Below are 23702 nucleotides of genomic sequence, written 5' to 3'. Positions count from 1 at the left end.
TAACCTAGAGCAGTTAAGCCTCCTAAGTTATAGATATATAAAGCCATTCCTTAAGTTGTATTACTACTATACGAGTATAAGTGGTAATATTTTTACTAAGGAAATAATGGATAAGTTATTCAAGAAGTTACCAGGACCTCTTGGAACAAAGATAAAGGATAGTTGGACCCCTGTAGAAGGAAATCCAGCAAGAGATAACGTGTGTATAAGGATTACACACATTATTACAAAACTAGTTGAAGAATGTACCTTTATACAGATTCAGAGACAATTCCAAAGTACAGATTTTGGATCTTGTAAAGATATTTTCACCACACAAGCATTTGGTGAAAGAAGCCAAGATAAAAGACCAAAAAGAAAACCCAGATATACACAGATCCCTAGAAGATCCCAGATAGGTTACTATGAAAAACCTAGACAAAGGTATTACCAAGAAAAGAAAAATTGGTATTTAAGGAGATCCACTAGGAGAAAGCCTTTCCTAGACCCTCAGAAACATGCTAGAAGATATAATCCTAATAGGAATTATAAGACTAGATTGGCATGTTACAATTGTGGAGATACCAGTCATCTGGTAAAAGAATGTCCAAGATTGATCAATACAGATAGCAAAAGGGCAATGGTGGTACAAAACACCAATGAATGCTTGATTGCAGTTGACCAAGAGATGTCAGACCAAGAATCAGTTTATAGTGTTATATCAGTAGAAATACCAGATACCCAAGAAGAAGATACTGAACCATAACCAGATTTGATTAACCAGTTGGTTAACCCTACAGATTTGTATATTAGAATGGTTAAAACCCAGTGCGAGAAAGATAAGCATCTTTGGAAACACAAAGGTGGAAGATACCATATAGCTTGTTCAGGTTGTAGAAAATACCCTGGATTAGATTTAAGATACCAATGCAGAAATTGCCTTGATGAAAGATGTGCATTTTGTCTAGATAAATCAGTAATTCTTGTTGAAGAAAGGGAAAGTAAAATTACTATCCTAGAATTACAAGAAAAAAAGAGATTCTACTAAGATAGAATTATTACAAGATGAACTAGCACTTCTCAATGCTAAGATAGATAGTGATCCAGACCCAGATATTAAATGGTTTTCAGAGGTAGCTTTGCATCCTCGAAAATCCACAAAATATAGCTTAGGATATGACATATTTATCCCGTATGATTGTATCCTAGAACCTCAGAAGTTAACTATCATAAATACACTTGTTACTTATACCATTAGTAATAAGTTCGGAATGATAATCAAAGATAGATCTTGTTATGCTTCACAAGGCGTACAAATCCTTGGAGGAGTATTAGATGCTGATTATACAGATCCCATAAAGATTTGTATGATGAATCATAATGAAAAAGAGATAGTTATCTCTGAAGGAGAAAAGATTGCCCAGATCATAATTATCCCAAATTATGGTATTGGCCCTGAGATCATAAGAAAAGGAGGTTTTGGTTCCACAAACCAACCAAGCACCTCAACCCAGATTCCAAATGAGATCCAGCTTCCCCTTTGCCAAACAAAAGATGATTTGAAATCCATAGAAGTGGAATGTCAAGTCAAAGTTGGCGATAAGATCGTTTCTTTAATTGGAATTATAGATACGGGTTGTACAATTAGTACAATAAACCCCAAATGGTTCAAGACCCAAAGTTTTTAATAGACATACCCCCTACTATTAGTAGAGGAATAGATGGAATACCCCACACCATAGATAAGATGCTGAAAAATCCTCTAATTAGTTTTAAAACTAATTGTGGACAAAGTCAGTGGTTTCAGATGGGTAAAGTATGTCCAAGACCCACCCCATGGGATAATTTACTCATTGGACTTAACTTTATCTTAAGTTTTAATGGTGCTTTACAAATCAATAAGCACTATGTTCAGATTAATAGGCAGAGTATTATGATCCCAACTCTTCCTTATTCAGATCATCAGAGTAGCAAGCAAACCGTGGTGGATAAGGATAGGAATAATAACCACCCTTACCCTTACCCTTACCCTTACCCTTACACCCCAGATTGCAAATGCAAAATTCCAGGATCTTGCAAAATTGCTTTAGATATTGAAGAAGATGACAACTTTGAGTTCAGAATAGAACAAGAATTATTAGAAGAAGAATATGAGTTTAGTTCTTGTTATGAGATAGAACAGGATTATTTAGATTTTAGAAGATTTGAACATAACTTCCATGACCTCACTATACGGAAAGTCTTGGAAAAGTTAGAAAAGTCAAAGATCATACAAGATAAGAATCCCCTAGAATTTTGGCATATAGATAAACCAATAATTGAGCTGAAGATAAAAAAACCAAGATATGAGGATTATTACAGGAAACCCGAAGTATAATCCCAAAGACGACGAAGAGTTTGATATGCATCTTAAAGAGCTCAAAGAACTTAGATTAATACAGGATTCAAATAGTCCCCACAGATCAGCTGCTTTTATAGTAGTCAAAGAATCAGAAAAGAAGAGAGGAAAAAGTAGAATGGTGATAAACTACAAAAGATTAAATGATAATACTGAGGATGATGCATATAACATCCCCAGTAGAGATTTCCTTGTCACACTAATTGACAAAGCAAAGATATTTAGTAAGTCTGACCTCAAGTCTGGATTTCACCAGATAAAGGTCTATAAAGATTCTATTCCATGGACTGCTTTCACAACAAGCAGAGGACATTACGAATGGAATGTAATGCCCTTTGGATTAAAGAATGCCCCTTTGTGTTCCAACGCAGGATGGACCAGATATTCCTAGAATATAAAGATTTTATTGCAGTTTATATAGATGATATCCTAATTTTCAGTAGAAATGAAAAAGAGCATGTTGAGCATTTACTCATTGCTTTTAAGCTATTTGCTAAGCATGGTTTAGTCATTTCCAAAAAAAAATTAGAGATAGCCAAAGAACAGATTAATTTCTTAGGACTTGTCTTAGGAAAAGATTTAATCTCATTACAAGATCACATTTCAAGAAAAATTTTGGAATTCCCAGTTATCCTTGAAGGACCTACACAGATTAAATCCTTTGTTGGTTTGGTCAACCAAGCCAGAAATTTCATAAAAGATTTAGGGAAAATCTTAGGCCCTCTTTATGCCAAGACTTCCCCTAAGGCTGAGAAAAGATTTAACCAACAAGACATTAAGCTAGTTCAAAGAATAAAACAATTGGTCTCTAAGATTGAACCTGTAAGATATCCCAAAGATAGTTATTACCATATTATTGAAACAGATGGTTCACAAGAAGGATGAGGAGCAATACTCAAAATAAGACCAAATGAGTATTCGCCTAAATCCATCGAAGAAGTCTGCAGATATGCTTCTGGCTTACACCAGAATAAAAATCTAGCAGCAATAGATTTTGAAGTAGAGTCTGTTATCAAAGGTTTAGAAGCCTTTGGACTTTTCCTTCAAAACAAAAAGATACTTGTTAGAACTGACTGTCAAGCCATAGTCAGATTCTATAAAAATTTAAATGAGAAAAAGATTTCCGAAAGAAGATGGTTGATTTTTAGAGATACCATTATAAACAAATGTTTTAATATAACCTTTGAACATATTAATGGAAAAGATAATTTCCTTGCAGATGGATTATCCAGATCCTTATTTGGAAAATAATTTGCAGGAAATAGATATGGTTGATTCCCAGCCCAAAGATTCTCAAGATACGATCGGTTCCCGGTCAAAAGATACTTCTATCGAAGAGATTATAGCTTACGTGGTTAATACCCGGAGCAGCAAAGATAAAGTTCCTCAGATGGGAAGTGCTATCTTGAAAAAGAAGCATGTACCAAAGAAGATTATGTATGGGCAGAGATATCTCTACACCATAGATGAAAGATTTAAATTCAAGGTTTTACTTGAAGTTGAAGAAGAAGATAGAACAATTTTAGATAATCTTTGGATTTCTCACCATCAGAGTGTCCAAGAACCAGCAGATAAGAGCAAACGTGACTACTTCAGTTCACTCATGAATTGCTTAAATTATCAGATGAATATGGCTTACTCCAAGTCAAAATCCAGCTACAGATATTACGTTGTGTTTAAGGGAAAGCTTCCCGGAATTTACACACAATGGTCAGATGTCTCTGTTTGTATCAGAAACTTTGACAAGCCTCTATACAAAGGTTATGTTGATCTTTCCGAAGCTCGAAGGATGCCGGGGAAAACCCTTGGTATCAACTTCTACAAAGATCCCAAGATTGAGAAAGTTGACTAAAAAGATTTTAAAGGCGCACTCATGGCATGTGATGAGTGTTCCGTCACAAAGATGGAAATGAAAGATTTAACAGAACAGTGTGAGATATACAGGACATGCTCGCTCCGTCTTGTTGAAGAAGTTAACAGCTTAAGGCTTGCAAACCGCAAGCTTGACAGTGAAAAGACAGAGTTAATAGCCCATTTACTTCGTGCTAAAGACCTCGTAGGCATGAATGAGTCAGAGATTATGACCTCATTTGTCAATAAACACAAGAAAAAGACAAATGAAGTTCCCAAAGATAATCTCACTACGGATAAACAGATTGTAGAAGCTCTAGAGCCTCCCATCCAGCAATATGTCAGATCCATTGATGAAATGCTGGTGCAGGTTAAAAGGCTACTATCAGCGGAAGATGGTGGACCCAGTTCATCCAGCTCCACAAGATCAGATGGCTCTTAGAAGGCCTTCTAGAAGAAGTGAACACAACAGAAGATACAGAAGAATAATCATTGCCGAATTTGGAGATCGTCCGATTCCAAGATGGGTAAACAGATATGGACAGATACTTGGACGAAGATTTAAGAAAAAGAAAGCTGCTTGTTTTCTGAAAAGATATGAAAAGAAGCATGATGAGAAAGTTACTACAAAGGCTAACAGAAGATGCAGGTCCAAAATCATGGAGATGATGGACGAAGAACCCCTGAGATACAATGAGACTATTGCTGAAGTCATTAGCCTCACAAATGAAGATTTCGAAGTAGGAACAGTAGTTGTCCGAAAATACCGCCTACACACAGTGCTGATGTCATGCTGACGCCACAAAAGATGCTGTTACTATGCAAAGATGCTACTGACGCAATGCTGACGTCATCAAGCACTATGTAAACAGTAAAAGAAGATTCTTTTTATCTTTTGTCAAACTATGTTTAATAGTTTTTGAATTCCGTTCTATCTTTTATTAAGTTATGTTTTATAAACTTTGAAGTCCGATGTCTATATAAAGAACCTCAATGTTGAAGTAGAGGAGGAGAAGTTTAAGAGAAGTTTTAGAGTCAGAAAGTATTGTACTGTTGTAAGCTTGTAATAGATAGTGAATGTTTATGAAGTACCTTATTCCAACATTGCACTCGTCTTAAGAAGATCCAAGCGTAGGAAGACTGCGTGTTCTTCTGTAAGTTCTTTTCTTTATTTCTTTTAAGATATGGGCTTGTAGTAGTGGAGTAATTACGTATTTCATGTCATTTGCATGCATATTCGAGGTGGATAACCGTGGAACATGCCTACAGTAGTGCCTCTGTTCTTGGTGACGACCACCACTGCATTCATGTAGGATCATCTGCATTAATAATCCCAGATGAGTAGTTTCAGTGGATAACCGAAACTAGATGTTTGCTCGATGAGTACAGGTTGAAAGAGACCCAACTCCAGCGCTGTCTAGAATTGGTGAAAAACTGTTACGAAAACTGATGTTAAATAATCCTGAGAATCACTCAGAAGTTCAGATGGCTGTTTACAACCCCGTGAAATAGTCGGTGAGGTGCCTGACGGTCTGAAAGTCTGTTTGAATTTCAAAGAATGAGTAGAGTTAAAGAACCCTATCTGATAAAGTCAGAGGAACAGGCTATGACAGTCAAGGACTGGGTAAAGGCCTCAGCAGAGCCGTGAAGGGCAGTGAGTGTAAGTCCCGTTGTGCCGGCGAGGTTGCAGAGGTGCCAGATGAGTCTGTTAATGTAAGCCTCTCTTGGCCTAAAGAGACAAAACCATTGATTTGGTTGGGTTACTCCTCGAAAATTTTAAAATTTTCATATGACTTTGCATATCATTCTAGTATATTGCATCCATGCATTAGATCTCAAAAAGAGTTGAAACCTGGTTGAGAATAAACAGAAATGCATTCCTTGGCCCAAAAGGAAATGTAGAATGCATCCCTGCTTTGCAATGCAACTTCCAAAGCGGGCTTGGCCATAAGTCTCGGTTGGTACGATGTAAGTATGCAGGAGCCCTGTAGGCCTTGTGTTTTGCGCCTGTTTATTTCAGATATACCGGTTAAAATACTCTAAGAGTATAGGTCATACTTGCATATAGGATTTGCATAGTTCGATCCAGCGAACTTAAATTTTTTGGAATACCCTATATTACTGGTATATATATATATATATATATATATATAACTGATAAGGGAGAAATATATCAAGTAAACCAGTTCGGTACAAACCTGACCAGGTCAGACCAAGATGCCGACCAGGATAAAACATCGGCAGAATAGTGAGTCATATTCCAAGAAGAATAGTATTCCAGTAGAATTCAACTATTCGTATTTGGGTGATACTCAATCACTAGGATTCACGTAGCCGACTTACTAAGGTTTGAGTTCCAATAAAACTCTGACCTAGAAAAGCTATAAAAAGGTATGACATCACAAGAGAAAGGTACGCTGAATAGAACTATCACTATTCGTATTATTATTGTTCACTACTTTCTTGTCTTCCTTAGTCGGATTCCTAACTATATTGTCGACAGTGAAAACTCGACCTCCACGGTCAAGCTCATTCTTGCAGGTTCAACCGGCTGGAAGGGACGAACAGGATTGTGCAACGACAATTGGCGCCGTCTGTGGGAATACTCTGATAAAAAAGCCATTATGAGGACAAGATCACGTTTGGTAATCCAAGATGGGTCTGACAGAGAAAAGGAGGTCGACTAGGGCACAGTTCCCTAAGGAATGGGAAAAATTCCCGAACTCCAAATTCAACAAGAGCCTCCAATTCTTCCAGACCCTTAAGCAAGTCAATATGCGACAATGCATCAAATTGTCGAAGTTCAAAAGGAGCAGTTTGCCATGAGGAAGGAAATCTCATTCCTAAGCGAGTTGATCAGGATGGCCATGCAACACGTAATCGCCCCAGAAGCAGATTCTCAGAAAAAACAAAAAAGTCCCGAATGGAGTAGGCGTGACCGACCACTCGTGACCGACCAGATACCTCAACTATCTCAAAAGGAGCTGCAGAAAGAGACAACAAAGTCTCGAACTTCGAAAGAAGTTATGCCAGAAAAGAATCCTCCAGTCGACTAACACGAAGATCGAGGAAGCAGCACAGATCCAGCAAAAGCTTCAAAGGACAAAAAGAACCACAATGGTTCAAACAAGCGGGATGAAGAGATGAATAAGCGCATCACCGACCTTGATGAAACCGTAAAAAAATTGAAAAATCCTGGCAAAGACGAGCTATACGCCGTTTTAAAAGAGGATCCTTTCATCAAAAGCATCTCGGAAGCAGAGATGCCAAAAGGTTTCAAATGCCCTTCCTTCACCGCATACGACGGATCGAAGTGACCCATTATAAGTCCGTCATGTATACTTTTAGACACAATGAAGCAGCTATGTGCCAAAGTTTTCCAGCCTCATTGACTGGAGCAGCATTAGATTGGTACCAGGCTCTGCCGAATGGCACAATAAAAAGTTTCGACCATCTAGGTCGGACTTTCTTATTGCGTTTCCAAAGCAGAGTAGAAACCAAAAAAAAAGAGGATACCTTGTTCGCTATAAAACAAGGGCGAACGAAATCCATTAGAGACTTCCTTGCGAGATTCAATAATTTGACCATACAGATCGAAAATCTGGACGAAAAGATAGCCTTCCACGCTTTATACCAAGGACTCAGCCATGAAGGCCTACTCGAGAGACTCTTGCTTGACATTCCTAAAACGTATGATGATCTCAGAGAACGATGCCACAAACAAGCAGAGATATCAAAAACAATTGAATCTCGAAAGAAGGAGCATCCAACCACTGAAGCAAGAGCACACAAAGAAAAACACCAACCCGTCAGAAGATCGACCATAGACCCGACCAGGGATGGTCGACCTGACTGGGAAAGGTCACCAGCTATGAGGAGATCAGAAATCCTGATGCAAATTAAAGATTGAGGAATTCTCCAATGACCCGGTAAGCTACACTCTCGTCCACGAGATCGTGATAAAAGCAAATATTGCGAGTTCCACAAAGATCACGGACACTGGACGGATGACTGCCGACAACTAAAAACAGAAATTGACAGGATCATATCTCAAGGGCAGCTCACAAAATACCTCCGACCTACCCAACCTGGTCAAAAGCAAGTAGAAGGGGGTAAGAAAAGATATAGATCTCCAAGCAGAGAAAGACGCCTAAACAAGTCCTGACCACGGGAGGGAGGAGATGATCAAAAAAGACCACCAATATTTACTGTGTTCGGTGGCCCAACCGAGGAGTCAAGTAGACAAGCCAAAAGAAAAGCACGATATGTGGAGAATGCTGAGCTTGAAAAGTCAGATGAGAAGGTCACTTCATAACCAATCACCTTCTCATCCAGAGACAAACAAGGGGTAAACACTCCCCACGACGATGCCCTTGTCATCAAAGTCACTTTGGCCGGAACAGAGGTCCATAGAGTCTTGGTAGATACAGGGTCATCAGCAGATATCTTGTCATTAGAAGCTTTTAAAAAATTACAGCTAGACGAGAAAATGCTGGTCCCCTGTGGAACACACTTATACGGCTTTACAGGAACCTCAACTCGAGCAAGAGGGCACCATCGATTAGATCTCCGTATTGGCAAATACCCCAGAGACAGGGTCATTCAATCGAACTTTATGGTCGTCCGAGATTTGTCAGCTTATAATATGATCTTAGGACGACCAACCCTTTGTACTCTAGAAGCGGTAGTATTGTCCTTACACATGAAGATGAAATTCCCTACAAAAAGGGGAATAGGGGAATGTTCCGCCGATCAAAAAGGAAGCCGGCAGAGCTACGCCAATTACATAAGGAACAGAGTAAAAACAAGCTCTACCATAGTGGTCGAAGTCAGAGATGATCGCGATGAAGAAAGCATGCAAATGGCGGAATCGGTAGAAAAGTTGGAAAAGATTATGCTGAATTCAAAAGAAGATCAGGGAACAATGATCGGGGTAGAACAAGAAGAAAAGTTCAAAAATAGTCTAACTAGATTTCTACAGGAAAATGTTGACGTCTTTGCATGGTCGGCAGAAGATATGCCCGGAATAGATAGAGAAGTAGCCGAGCACAGGCTGAACATCGACCCTCAAGCGATTCCAGTGATACAAAAGAGAAGAAATTTTTCTTTGGAAAAGCATGAGGCCATCCGAACAGAGGCTCAAAAGCTAAAGCAGTCTGGATTCATTAAACCCATTGACCACCCAACTTGGTTGGCCAATGTGGTAATGGTAAAAAAGGTAACCGAAAAATGCAGAATGTGCACAGACTATACCGACCTCAATAAGGCCTGTCCAAAGGATTGTTATCCTTTACCAAGAATAGACTTGCTCATCGACGCAACGGCCGGTCATGAGATGCTTAGTTTCATGGATGCCTACTCAGGATACAACCAAATCTTGATGGATCCAGCCGACCAGAAACATACAGCATTCATGACGGACAGGGATAGTTACTACTACAATGTAATGCCTTTCGGTTTAAAGAATGCTGGGGCAACCTACCAGCGAGCGGTCAACAAAATTTTCGAGCAGCAGATAGGCAGAAATATGGAGGTATATGTTGATGACATGCTGATAAAGAGCACATCTCAATCCAACCACCTCAAAGACTTAGCAGAAGTATTTGAGGTACTCCGAACATACAAAATGAAGCTCAACCCAGAAAAATGCGCTTTTGGAGTATCTTCAGGAAAATTTATGGGGTTCATGGTATCCCAAAGAGGAATAGAAGCTAATCCGGAGAAGATAAAAGCCATACAAGAGATGAAACCACCAAAAAGCATCAAGGAGATACAAAGTCTCACTGGTCGGGTGGCAGCCTTAAACAGGTTCATAGCCCGATCAGGAGAGAGATGTTCTCCTTTCTTTCAAGCTCTAAAAAACATATCCAAAAAAGAAGTACCAGAGTGGAGCGAGGAGTGTCAACAAGCTTTCGAGCATCTGAAAGAAAAGCTGACTACTCCACCCCTGCACGTACGACCAACCACAGGAAAGGAACTGATCATCTACCTGGCAAATTCGCCACTGGCTGTTAGCGCAGTGCTAGTACAAGATGAAGGAAAACAGCAAAACCCCGTTTACTACGTGAGCCATGTACTCCTTGACGCTGAAACAAGATATCCAGAGGTGGACAAGCAAGCTTTGGCCCTGGTCATACCAGCCAGAAAACTGAGACCATATTTTCAGTCACATTCTATTGCAGTATTAACAAATTTTCCTTTAAAGAAAATACTGCACCGACCAGACTTGGCCGGAAGACTAGTATCATGGGCAGTTGAGCTAAGCGAGCATCAAATTGAGTTCCGACCAAGACCAGCTATTAAAGCACAGGTCCAAACTTCTGAACCACAGCATAAGCAAGAAGAAGAGGCTGCCTCCGAAAGCATCAAAAGATGGATACTGTTGGTAGATGGTTCTACCAATGCACAAGGGAGTGGAGCGGGATTACTCCTAATAAGCCCAGGAGGATTCCAAATACGGTATGCACTACGCTTCCAATTCAGGGCCTCAAATAATGAAGCAGAATACGAAGCATTAATAGCAGGTCTTCGTATAGCAAAAGCCCTCGATATTCAAAACATCGAAGTCAGAAGCGACTCACAACTAATTGTGAATCAAGTGAACGGGCTATATGAAGCAAAAAAAAAAAGGATGACTAAATATCTGACCATGGTCGACCAATACAGACAATGCTTCAAAGACATCCAAATCCAACAAGTCCCTAGAGCAGAAAATGAGCAGGTAGATGCCCTATCTAGGTTGGCTACAGAGCCAGTCATATATATGGAAGAGCTATAATTTCCAAGCATCAGTCTGACTGACCAGATGCACGTACTAACCGAGCACGGTTAGATGATTCCAATAATCAATTATCTGGAAAGTGATTTACTACCAGAAGATCCAAAAGAAGCTAGAACTGTAAAGCAAGAGCAGTCAGATACACCGTCAGAAACGACAAGTTATACAAAAAGTCACTAACCCGACCATTGTTACGATGCGTCGGGGCTCCAGAGGCAGCTGTCATCCTAAAAGAAATTCATGAAGGAAACTGTGGAAGTCATATAGGAGCCAGAGCCCTAGCAGACAAGATGATAAGGCAAGGGTACTATTGGCCCACACTACAAGAATTCGAAAACTCATGTCCGCAAATGTGACAAATGCCAGGCACACGCCAACATACCTCATGCCCCTGCAATGCCCCTAACATCAACCCTCTCTCCGATTCCATTCGCTAGATGGGGGATAGACCTGGTAGGAAAACTACCAAAGGCCACAGGGAGCAGAGAATACCTGGTGGTGGCAATTGATTACTTTACTAAATGGGTGGAGGCTGAAGCACTGGCATCCATCAATACCGACCAGATGAAAAAATTCGTCACACATAATATCATGTATCGGTATGGTATCCCAAAGATCATCGTCACCGACCACGGTAAATAGTTCTAAAATGCTGAATTCGAACGATTCTGTAAAGAGCAAGGCATAGAGAACCGTTGGTTTTCTGTAGCATATCCAGAGAGTAATGGTCAAGTAGAAGTTACTAATAGATCAATGCTTGAAGGATTGAAGAAAAGATTGGGTCAATCTAAAGGCAGATGGGTAGAAGAGTAACCTAAAGTTCTATGGTCTTACCGAACTACTGTCAGAACGACCACCGGCGAATCTCCATTCCAACTAGCTTATGGAGTCGAAGCTCGGATTCCCGTGGAAGTTAAGGTCGGATCTATCAGAGAAGAGGAATTCAATGAAGAGGCAAACATTGAAGGAATGAGGGCAAATATAGACTTCATTGAGGAAATCAGAGATAAAGCACAATATCGCCTGGAGGAATACCAAAGACGCATTTCAACATATTACAATGCAAGGGTTAAATCGCGACAGTATCTCCCTGGAGATCTAGTCCTCCGCAAATCATCTGCTTCTGATCCCACAAATCAAAGAAAGCTTGCTCCAAACTGGGAAGGACCGTACATTGTAATGCAACAAGTTGCCCCTGGAGCATACAAGCTGCGAGATCCAGAGACCGGGCAACTAATACCTCGGACCTGGAATTCAAACAACTTGAGGAAATACTATCAATAGTATTAAATCCTAAAATTTTTGAATTTTTTCAGCTTTTTAAAATTGTTTAGATATTCACGCCATAGTCCGTGATTTAGACATTATGAATTTTTCTCTATTGAATAAAGTTTTTGAAGTTTCTACATATCATCACAGCTCAAGCTAGAATACCTAGCTAAGATGATCGGGGGAGTACAGACATGAGTTAAAATTCATAAACCGACCTACTAAGGTCGGGATGAAAAGACCTAAGTCACTTAGGCATACAAAGACCTAAGACACTTAGGCACTACAAGACCTAAGTCACTTAGGCATACAAAGACCTAAGCAACTTAGGCACTACAAGACCTAAGTCACTTAGGCATACAAAGACCTAAGCAACTTAGGCACAAAAAGACCTAAGTCACTTAGGCATGAAAAGACCTAAGTCACTTAGGCATACAAAGACCTGAGTCACTTAGGCACTACAAGACCTAAGACACTTAGGCACTACAAGACCTAAGTCACTGAGGCATAAAAAGCCCTAAGATCCTTAGGCAGGAAAACCGACCTACTAAGGTCGGGAAGAAAAGACCTAAGCCACTTAGGCACTACAAGACCTAAGTCACTTAGGCATACAAAGACCTAAGCAACTTAGGCACAAAAAGACCTAAGTCACTTAGGCACTACAAGACCTAAGTCACTTAGGCATACAAAGACCTAAGTCACTTAGGCACTACAAGACCTAAGTCACTTAGGCATAAAAAGCCCTAAGATCCTTAGGTAGGAAAACCGACCTACTAAGGTCGGGAAGAAAAGACCTAAGCTACTTAGGCACAAAAAGACCTAAGTCACTTAAGCACTAAAAGACCTAAGCCACTTAGGCACAACAAGACCTAAGTCACTTAGACATAAAAAGCCCTAAGATCCTTAGGCAGGAAAACCGACCTACTAAAGTCGGGAAGAAAAGACCTAAGCTACTTAGGCACAAAAAGACCTAAGTTCACTTAGGCACACAAAGACCTAGAAATTTACTAGGCAACAAGAACCGATCTTCTAAGGTCGAGAGGAAAAGACCTAAGCTACTTAAGCACAAAAAGCCCTAAAAACCTATTAGGCACCAAAAAGATCTGATTTTTATCAGGTATACAAACAACCAAGCTTTTATGTTCGAAAAGGCAAAGGTATCAATTGACCTAAGAAATCTTTGATATTAAACAAACTGCCTCATTTCGAACAAACAGAGATTACAAAATAAGTTAAGGCCAAAAAGACCATACATACAAAAGGACCTTGACCGAACAAAGTCTCAAAAAAGTAAACGTTCTAAAGCTTATCTGGTTTCTTCAGAGCTGATTCGCCTTTCGAAGTGGAGGTGTCCGAACTACCGACCTCAGGCAAGGGATCCCAGTTAGAGTTCAGAAAATCAGTCACTTCAACCTCTTGAGGCTTGGGAAACCTTGGTCGATCAGCACACCAGGCAGGTCGGGGAATCTTAAGGTCGTCATAGATTCTAGGATCGATCAAGGTTCGAAATCTCTTTAAATCCAAATCTTTGAAAGCTGCAATAATGCCTTGATAAGCATGACGCCGAGCATAGATATATCCTGGCGCAGCTACCTTGGCCATGAACTTCCTACAGCCAGATGTCTTGACCCACCTCTATATCACCTTAATGCGAAGCTCGTGGGGGATGTCTTCGAAGACGCAGAGAGCTTTCTCCTCAACCGCCTTCATCAATTTAGCAACTTGATGATCCGAGCTCTCTAACTTAGCTCGGAGGCTGGAAATCTCAGCTTCTTTACTGACCAAGGAACCTTGTGGTTCTTCCAAGGAAGTTTGAAGAGAGGATTTCTCAAGTTCCACAGCTTCATTTCTCCCCTTTAACGCAGCCACCTCGCTGAGCAGATCGGCTTCCTGAGCAATCAAGGAGCTGTTATTTGACTTCAGAGCTGACAACTCCTCTTCCAACTTCTTGTTGCGCTGCTCGGCTTCTTGAAGAGAAGAAAAATCTTGCCGAGCAGAGTCAATGCTTTGACCCAGAGATTGGACCAAAGCACAAGCCATCCTGTACACAAAAAGGCAAGGAGTTTTCAAATGAAGTAAAGAAAAGTAACCTTCAATACAAGAAGGAAATATCTATACCTCACAGTAATGCTGTGCACTTGCAAGCGACCAAAACTTTGAAGATATTCAAAGTCGGATGGAAGAATAGCTCCACCCAACCACTCGTTGGCAACTCTAGACATTGAGCAGGAATCGGCCCTGAATACCGAAGAGTTACCATCCAACGACCAGGTTGGTCGAAGAATATTGGTGGAGCCCGAAGAGCCTGAAGCCCTGACCTCGGCTGAAGTCTCTTGACCAGAAATATCCTCACCTAAGGAGGGGTGAGAATCAGAATCCGAACTCTTCTTACTGGCCACCCTTTTGGTGGTCGGGGAGGAATCTCAGAAGGATTTCCTTTCCGAACACGAGAAGATGCCTTATCCTTAGCAGCAGTCTTATCCTTAGATGGAGAAGCCCGATCAGCCTGTACTTTATCCAACTTGGTCGTATGCTTTGCCTCCACCTCTAGCATAGTAATTGCAGCATCTTTAAAATCATCCTCACCGAGCAACACTGCATCATTTCCCGAGTAAGTTAACTTGGCATAATAAGAATAAACAAAAGGATAAAGCAAAAGCAAAAGCATACATCTTACCGGTCAGGAAACCCCAATGATGAAGGATATTAGGATATTCCGTATAGAATCCATTCACAGCAAGCAAGTTCCAATCTTCAATGTGGATCATCCGAATGCGATCCCTTGCTTCCTGCTCAGATAAAGAAAGGGGAGGAAGGATATTTGAACCTTCCTTAGGCTTTTTGGGCCAAGAGATCGGAAAATCAGGAGGAGAGGGAGGGCGAACAATGAAGTATCTGGATCTCCAACCCTTAGTATTTGAGGGAAGGGTTCCTGTTCCAATGAAATTAGCCTCCCATCCAGATTGGAGAGCAGTTCGCTTGGAAAGGTAGAACCAACGACTTTACTCCTGCTTCTTATGCATGAAAATTTGAAGGAACAAATTTAAGGTCGGAGTCACACCAACCTCACATTGCTTACAGAAGCCCCAAAAACAAATTATGTCATGCCAATTATTTGGCGCTAACATCCCTGGGCACATCCCAAAATGATTCAGAGCTTCAACAAAGACTGGGTGCACGGGAAGCCTCAAGCCACTAACCAAGGCATCCTCATACACAACAAACTCATCCGAAGGAAGTCGGTGAGCACGCTTATGAGGAGTAGGGACTCTAAGCACAAAATCATCTGGTATCGCGTACCAAGCTCGAATGAGTTCCAAGTCACTCTCGGTCAGCTCGGAAGGAAAAAAGCTAGGACCTGAACTACTAGGATCGAAATCTATATGTTCGGAGGTCCTAGGACGACTTCTCTCAAAAGCAAGTCAGAAGGAGAAAGACTTTTCAGCCATTTTCTCCTGTTTGTGCTAAACCGAGCACGGATACTTAAAGTCCTAAAATCCTCATCACTAAGCAGGTTAGGACGAACACCAGAAGACAAGGACGGGTCAACAGAGGTATCACTCTCAGAATCACTATACCCAGAAGACGAAGCCTCACTGTCCCCAGGACGAACAGTCTCACTCTCATAAGGTGGATGACCAGAGGGAATCTTAGAAGGTCTAAAAGCTTTCTTTTTAACACCCATCACTAAGTAAGAGCTACGTTTACAATCACAGAAACAGAAACAAAAAGAAAGGGAAAACACAAACACATTTAGCACACAACATACAGCATGAAAGGAAAAATAAAATGAATTAAAATGATCGTGAGAAGTAAACGAACTTACTGGTGATTAGAGGTTGGCACGTAGAGCAGCAACGAAGACAGAAGGAAGGAAATACCTTCTAAACAATACTGTTCGCCTCTCTTACAAACAGAGCTCGTAGGAAGCAGAAATGAAAAGAAGTGGAAGAAGAAGGGTTTTTATATTCTCCCAAAAAATCCTAATCTAAGGGATTAAAAAGGAAGCTTGTAGACTTTAAAGAAGCCCCTTCATCTAATGATCCACAGAGATCTGAGACCTTATGCCTTTTAAAAGATTCCAATTTGAAGGCTGAAGATTAAGTAATAAAGGCGGTTGGAATTCAAGCTTTTTTTAAATAAAAAAGTCATTATGAGAGCCCATAAAGACATGGCCACGTGCCAGTAACATGACGTCCTCAGAGAACGTGCGCCGTCTTTGCCAGTTACTACGGCACAGTTGCTTGTCAGATGACATCAGCTATAAAGCTAGCCTTATATCTACCTCCAAATATACAAGTTTTGTTGGTCGGATAGCCTGAGCTTCATCACCTGTATTCGAGCTTAAAAGTCTCTACAATCCGAACAGCCTGAAGACCGGATTCCAAAGACTGGGGGGCTTATGATAAGGGAGAAATATATCAAGTAAACCAGTTCGGTACAAACCTGACCAAGTCAGACCAAGATGCCGACTAGGATGAAACCGACCTTATGGAGGTTGGCAGAATAGTGAGTCATATTCCAATAAGAATAGTATTCCAGTAGAATTCAACTATTCGTATTCGGGTGATACTCAATCACTAGAATTCACGTAGCCGACTTACTAAGGTTTGAGTTCCAGTAAAACTCTGACCTATAGAAGCTATAAAAAGGTATGACATCACAAGAGAAAGGTACGCTGAATAGAACTATCACTATTCGTATTATTATTGTTCACTACTTTCTTGTCTTCCTTAGTTGGATTCCTAACTAGATCGTCGGAGGTGAAAACTCGACCTCCACGGTCGAGCTCATTCTTGCAGGTTCAACTGGCTGAAGGGATGAACAGGATTGTGCAGCAACAATAACAAAATAGGGTTTCAAACCGTAGAATTGGAGGACAAAATATGGTTCGGAAATAAGGTTTGGTTTGGTTCAGGTGATGGGCTTAATGGGATTTTAGAAGGGCCTGGCTTAAATTGATGGGATTTCAAAAGGGTTTACCTGGGTTTATGACGATGGCAGAGGCGATGGCAAAGGACGATGTCGATGTCGATGGCGGAGGCGATGGCAATGATTCGATGGTGCTGGAAGCAGAGTCGATGGTCAATGGCAGAAGACGCAGGTTTAGGCGTGATGGGGAAGTCGCAAAAGAAGAGTCGATGGCGGAAGTAGGTTTAGCAATGGCTTCTGGAGCAGCCAATGTGATGTTTCCAATCGATGGTTTACCCTGCTGTCAACGCCAAGATGTATGTAGCGGCGATAGTTTGGGTGGGAAGCAGAGGCGATGACTTTTTGGAGAGATTGGGTTGATAGCGAAAGCAGAGGCGATGGCTTCTGGAGAGACGTCTCGGCAATTGAGGTAGGTTTTCCTCAGCGAGATTTTTTCCTCTTCTCTTCCCTAATCGAACTTAGGCTCTGATGCCATATTGACAAACACGATAGTAGTAGAATGGCTATTTGATCAATGATCTCAAGCCCTTTATTTATAATTAAGTGAAAAGTACACTATTACATAAATACCCTAACTTGGGTAGCAAGAAATAGAAATTTACATGAATACAAACTCTAATTGAACTCCTAGTAGAATCCAACACTTTGGATATCTCGAAACCATATGTTCCACAACCCACCATCCCACTTTGGAATTTGTTAACATTAATCTTTCCTATACACAAGACACAAAATTTCAAATAGATCCAACCACCTTAAGGATCCTTGTTAACCTAAAATTGTCCTATTTTCTTCACCAAAACCATCCCATATAGGATATAGATAAAATCCTAACCTCAATGATAGTCCAATTATTAGCTGGTTCTACTTTGAGAGGGTCCGGAAGACTAGCCCAGAACCTGGGTTACATCAACCCCTCTCTTGGCCCATCCCTTCTCTCCCCTCAACCATTCGTCTCCTCCCTCTTCCTTGGCTGAAGCTCCTTCCCCCTCTTCTCCTCATCCCACTTCTACCTTTATTGTGGCTTCGAAGGTTAATCTTGACCCTCTTTGGGTGTTCGTAGGTGGCAGTAAGGACTCCTCCGACACTGAGACGCCATCTCCTCTTCGGAGTCGCAGAAGTAGCCGCTCCACTAGAGGGTGCCACCACCTCCGAGGACTTCATTGTTGAGTTCAAGTCCTTTTAAGAAAAAGAAAAAAAAATCATAGGAACAATTAGCTTAGTTCATTTTGTTGCCTCAGCTTTTAAATCTCTGTTTTTGCCTTGGCTTTCTTAGCTTTTCTAGGCCTCGTGGGCATAGTTAGGGCTCTGCCTATGTCTTTTGTATTTGTCTTAAACTGTTGTATTTATCTTCCCCTCCTCCTGTTCTTGTAATGAATTTATTATTCATCCAAAAACAATCTCAATGAAAGGTCTGCCTCTAATTAATGACAACAGGATTGCAAAAAATAAACCAACCCTAAACTACTGAAAAAACAAGTACCAAAAGGCCCTTTGTTTTTTGACCATGGAACACGCAGGACTTCAACAGTTATTGTCACACCCCACCCGTCGGTCTCGGTTACCCGCCCGACAACCCATGGGTGCGATCTGTCACAAGATCCAAGGTTTTAGTCTATCAACAATATTTAAGACAAATAAAGATAATCAAGAGCAAAGACTATTCAATAACTGAATTAAATGAATTACAGGAGTCCAAATACTCCAATAACAATAATAAAGGAAAGAAATAACGAATAAAATGAATAAAGGTTTCAGCGGAAGTAAACAAAAAGGTTATATCAATTTCTTCCTAGTTTCCTTTTCTAAATCTAAAAAGTGTTTTTTATGGATCTCAAGGTAAGGTGTTCTCCAATTAAACTCTATTCGCCGAGCAAACTTTCTGACCACCCTCCGCCTTTGATCATCAATAGGTGCGATAAGCGCACTCCATGCAGCTACAGGAGCTCCCGCACATGCTATTTCCATCTCCCACTGACGGTGCCACATCTTCTTCATACGGGATGGTTCCTTCATAGGAAACCAGTCCATCTTCCTGTAAAGTTGCTTCTTCAGTGCAGGCTAATAAACAATACAAAATAAAGACGTGAGTTCTAGAGAACTCAGTAAGAAACAATCACAATCCCATCAATTATCCAACAAATGTCAAGATACATAAATAATATGAATGAATGCAACATATGAATCATACTATGATTTCTAACTATGCAGGTCTCTAATAGTTGACATGCTTTAAGTTATACACCAGCCCTCCTCTGGGTAAGCCTCATCACTCTGATCCGGCAAGGACTGGCTACCTCTGTAGGGATCCTGGGAAAAAAGGGGAAAGTCCACACCTGTGGCAAACGGGTGCGTAACGCGTGGGAATTTGCCGAACAGTTCAGGCCAAATCCTGAAGAAAGCTAAAAAGCGCTGTTTGATGAGCCTGCGTAGTATTAGGTTGTTGGTCAAGTAAAGGCTGACCAAGCCAATGATGCTGTGGAAGAGCCAGGGGAGGCCGGGTCATTTAACGGAAATGGAAGGCTTTTTCCGAGCGGCTCATGAATTCTTGGAAAAAGAGGGAGCGAAGAAAAGCCCTAACCAGCGAAGCCAAAAAGCCGCGCTAGGCGCTTTCGGCCTGATCTTAGGCCCTAACTCACCCTCCGTGGACGAACCTTGCAGAGGAACCCTTAGGTTTTCGGGGCATTGGATTCTCACCAATGTTTGCGTTACTCAATTCCATGGCTGGGGGTTAAGTCAACACTTTTTTACCACGACCATTGGTAATGAGTACTGGCGCATGTCGGGGTTTCTAATCCAATGCAAGGTCATACTGGTTACATGTCTACATGAAGTCCAGATACATCCCCTATGGCACCAACCAACTTGGTTCAGTATCCTTCGCAACCTAGGAGAGAAAATCCTCACGGACTGGCTACCGCTGTTGGACTCCACTCCTTAACCCTATGGTCATCCACATATTATTGGGGCGGATGCTCTAATGATTCCTCACGACACCCGGTCCAATCCTTGGACATCCATGAGCCCTACCCTAACATATGCAACCCTACCATTTATATGACTAACAGTGGACCACAATGTCACCTCACTGTCATCACGGGTCACTCGGTTTCAATCCCCCTACCGAAAGGGTAGTAGCATGTGGGGTACCTAACCATGCAAATCTAGACTCTACCTAATTAATGCCATCAAATAGTAAAGACAATGCTGGAGACATCAGCAGGCATGTGTCCCATTCCACAGCCTTCTGATATCCTTAGCTAAGATATCCCAAAATAGATACCTCATCCATCAGAACCATATACCAACTACCATCAATCCATAACATCCATAATCAACACAATATGTATATAAGTAAGACAAACAGCAGTAAAGTAATATGATTTCAATATAAGACATATAAACAGCAGCATATATAAAGAAATATGATTTCAAATATACACTAGATTAACATATTATAAGTCTATTTAAGAGATAGGATGAATTGTCCTTACCTGCATATAATAAGATTGTCCGTAAAATGAAATCCGATAACAATTATATGACTTTTCTTTCAAACAGTGTTTACCTATATACAGGGTTACAGTAACATATAAATTAAATGAATCAATTTGAATCAGAACCAAAAACCATTTGGTCTCTGTTTACCAGCCGGTCGCTTAGGTTGAGCGACCGCCACTAGTGACCTCCCCAAAAACAGTGAGTTTTAATCCGAAACTCAGGCCTCTGATTACTCATTTTCAATCCGGATTTCGAGTAATCTTGACCTAAGTCTCGAATCTAATACTCCCTAAGCCAAAAGGGTGAGGGAAAACTAACCATTACCATCAATAGATTACCCAGAACTCTCCCCTTGACTGGATTAACCTTCTCACGAAAACAGGGTTTCGTTTACGATTAATTCATCTCAAGTAGATTAAAAAGAGAGTTAAAAAAATATCCAAGGGGGTAATCACAAAGACGAGAGGATGGGTTAACACTAATTTAACGGACAAAGAGAGTAAAGAACAAAGGATTAATTCAATACCTCACGCCAGAGAGTCAGAGAAGGAAAGGACTGATCTCAAAGTCACTGCCAGCACTCCAGAGTCTCTTTCGGAACTTCCCCGCAGCCGTCTAACCTCCCAAATAAGCAACCACGAATAAAGTATTCGTTAATTAGACGAGGGTTGCCTTTTATAGAAGTCAGGGAGCAAAATAGGGTAAAATTCCCAAAAACAGACCGGGCGGTCGCTCCAGGCGGTCACTTGGTTTGATCGACCGCCACTAGCAACCGCCCCCATGTAATTTGCCATACAAGGGTGCTTTTGCTAGGGGGTTGATACCCAAAACCAACCTAGCCCTAAAGAAGAGATGGGGGAGATCTTACCTTCATTCCGGACATCTCTGAACAACACCTGACTTCCAGAATTCCAAAATCCAACCAAGGCAGGCTCTTCAGATAAAGGATCCAGATCCATGGGTCCAGGGTATGGATCATGGGCTTCAATCCGGACACTCCACAAGTTCACCCGACTAGACCTTCGGGTTCTCGGACCTGAAATACGGATCTCGGGTTAGAAATATGGGGGTTGTTACAGTTATCATTTTAGGTGTTGGGCTTAATCATATAAAAGGAAGGTGATATTAGGATGATGTTTCATACAGAATTAAAATAGGATGGATGAATTGGAAGGTGCATTTAGGTATTGTAGGATTGAGTTACTAATTTAGGTGTTAAAGAAACTTTTGTAGAACAGCCGTGTGACCAGCTCTGACATGATGTGGATTGTTTGAGGTTCAGAAGCATCATACAATTGGCTAAAAAAAGAGATGCATCTTAAAAATAAAATCAAGAGATGTGGATGTTAGGATGGATGAGTGGCTAAATTGGGAAAAATAAAGCAATGAATGATCATACTAAAGCTGATTTGGGATTATCATCATTACAGATAAGCTATGAGAAAGCCATTCGAGGCGGTATGGCCATGTACAATGGAGAGACCTTTGGATGCTCCAGTATGGAGGAGTGATTTCATTGACATTGAAAGAACTAAAAGGGCCAGGGGCAAACCTAAAATGACATTAGGTGTCAGGAGGAAAGTCTTGAATAGCTTAGGCCTTATATCTAGTGTGACCTCAAATAGAGCCGATTGGAGGGGAAGGATCCATGTAGCCGATCCATTAGGATGAGGCTGATAGTTATTTAAGTTGCACACATGGTCAATCCAGACCATTCCTTAGATATCAAATGGTTGAAATTGCCACATCAGACTTCCATGTGGCAGAATGGGGGTGTGCCTTGATGTTTCAATGTAATCCTGATGAAATTTTGGCTACTACTTTCCGTAAGATTATGAATTCACATACATTGCTGGTTTTAGCTAAACTGTTTTTTTGAGTGTTTCTTACTTAATAGCATTTACACCCACCAGATGGACCCCAAGGATTTCTCCTTTTTTTGTCCTTTAATTCTTCTCTCCATCATCGGGGGGTAAGATAAGGTCTTCTCTGAACTCTTGTTTCAGTTGTTCTATGAACTGAAATAGGCACTGCAGAGTGTGAAAAATAAAAAGGTGTGAAGGCCTACCATGTGCCCTGCACATGACTGGCCCAACTAGTTGAGATTAAAAATGTCTCTGTTTTTGGTAAGAAATTTAGTAGCCTGTATATTTAAGATTTTTTATGCCTCTGGATATTTGAGATTCATTATACCAGTTCAGTAGAAATGTTTTGATCTTTCTGAATGTGACATATGGGTTGACTTGCCCTTTTTTCTACAGCCTTACCTTCATGAATCTCGGCACCAGCATGCTATGAGAAGAGCACGGGGTTGTGGAGGTCGTTTCCTCAATAGAAAGAAACTTGACGATAATGGCACTGATTCCACGCCTGAGAAGGGCACAAGTTCTGTTGCACCCCACCATACCCAGTCAAGGAGTTCATCTGGGTCACCTTCTAAAGTAGGTTCTTCCAATAATCAGACTGAAGTAAATGGTTTATACACCAACAACAGTGGTTGCTACCAACATCATCAGGGCTTTCCGCTGTCTAAGTTTCATTCACACACAGAGGAATGGGGAGAGGAAGGAGACTGTTGGGGCCAGCAGCGGGGAAGCATAGCAGTAAATCAGGCCCCAAACAGGGTCCTCAGCATCCAATAAGCTCCCTTGTGCAGGATCCTAGGGTCACGTCTATCTTTTGAGTGGTCTAGTGCTTCAGTCATTTGCATCTTTGTTGGTGTCAAAGGTGTCTGCATTTGAGAGAGATTTCTCCAGCATGTTATATTGGATCGAACGTTGGAGAAATGGTAGGAGTTGATACTGGAGGTACAAAAACTCGTAACACCAGAGAGATGGGAGAGGAAAGCCCTGTTTGGCTGGCATCTGTACGGCAATTCATTCTTGGCTTGGTTGTGTGTTTTCATGGGGACAGAAGGGGCCAGAGAGATATGGTAGCTTTGTGGTTTCCAAGTCTAGCGAGGTTCCTGCTCTTCCTTTATTCCCCAGAATTTTC

This window comes from Hakea prostrata, chromosome 10, assembly GCF_041222555.1.
Source record: "Hakea prostrata isolate BN-2017 chromosome 10, UWA_Hpros_2, whole genome shotgun sequence".
Taxonomy (NCBI): Eukaryota; Viridiplantae; Streptophyta; class Magnoliopsida; order Proteales; family Proteaceae; genus Hakea; species Hakea prostrata.
Note: the sequence above shows the minus strand (reverse complement) of the source record.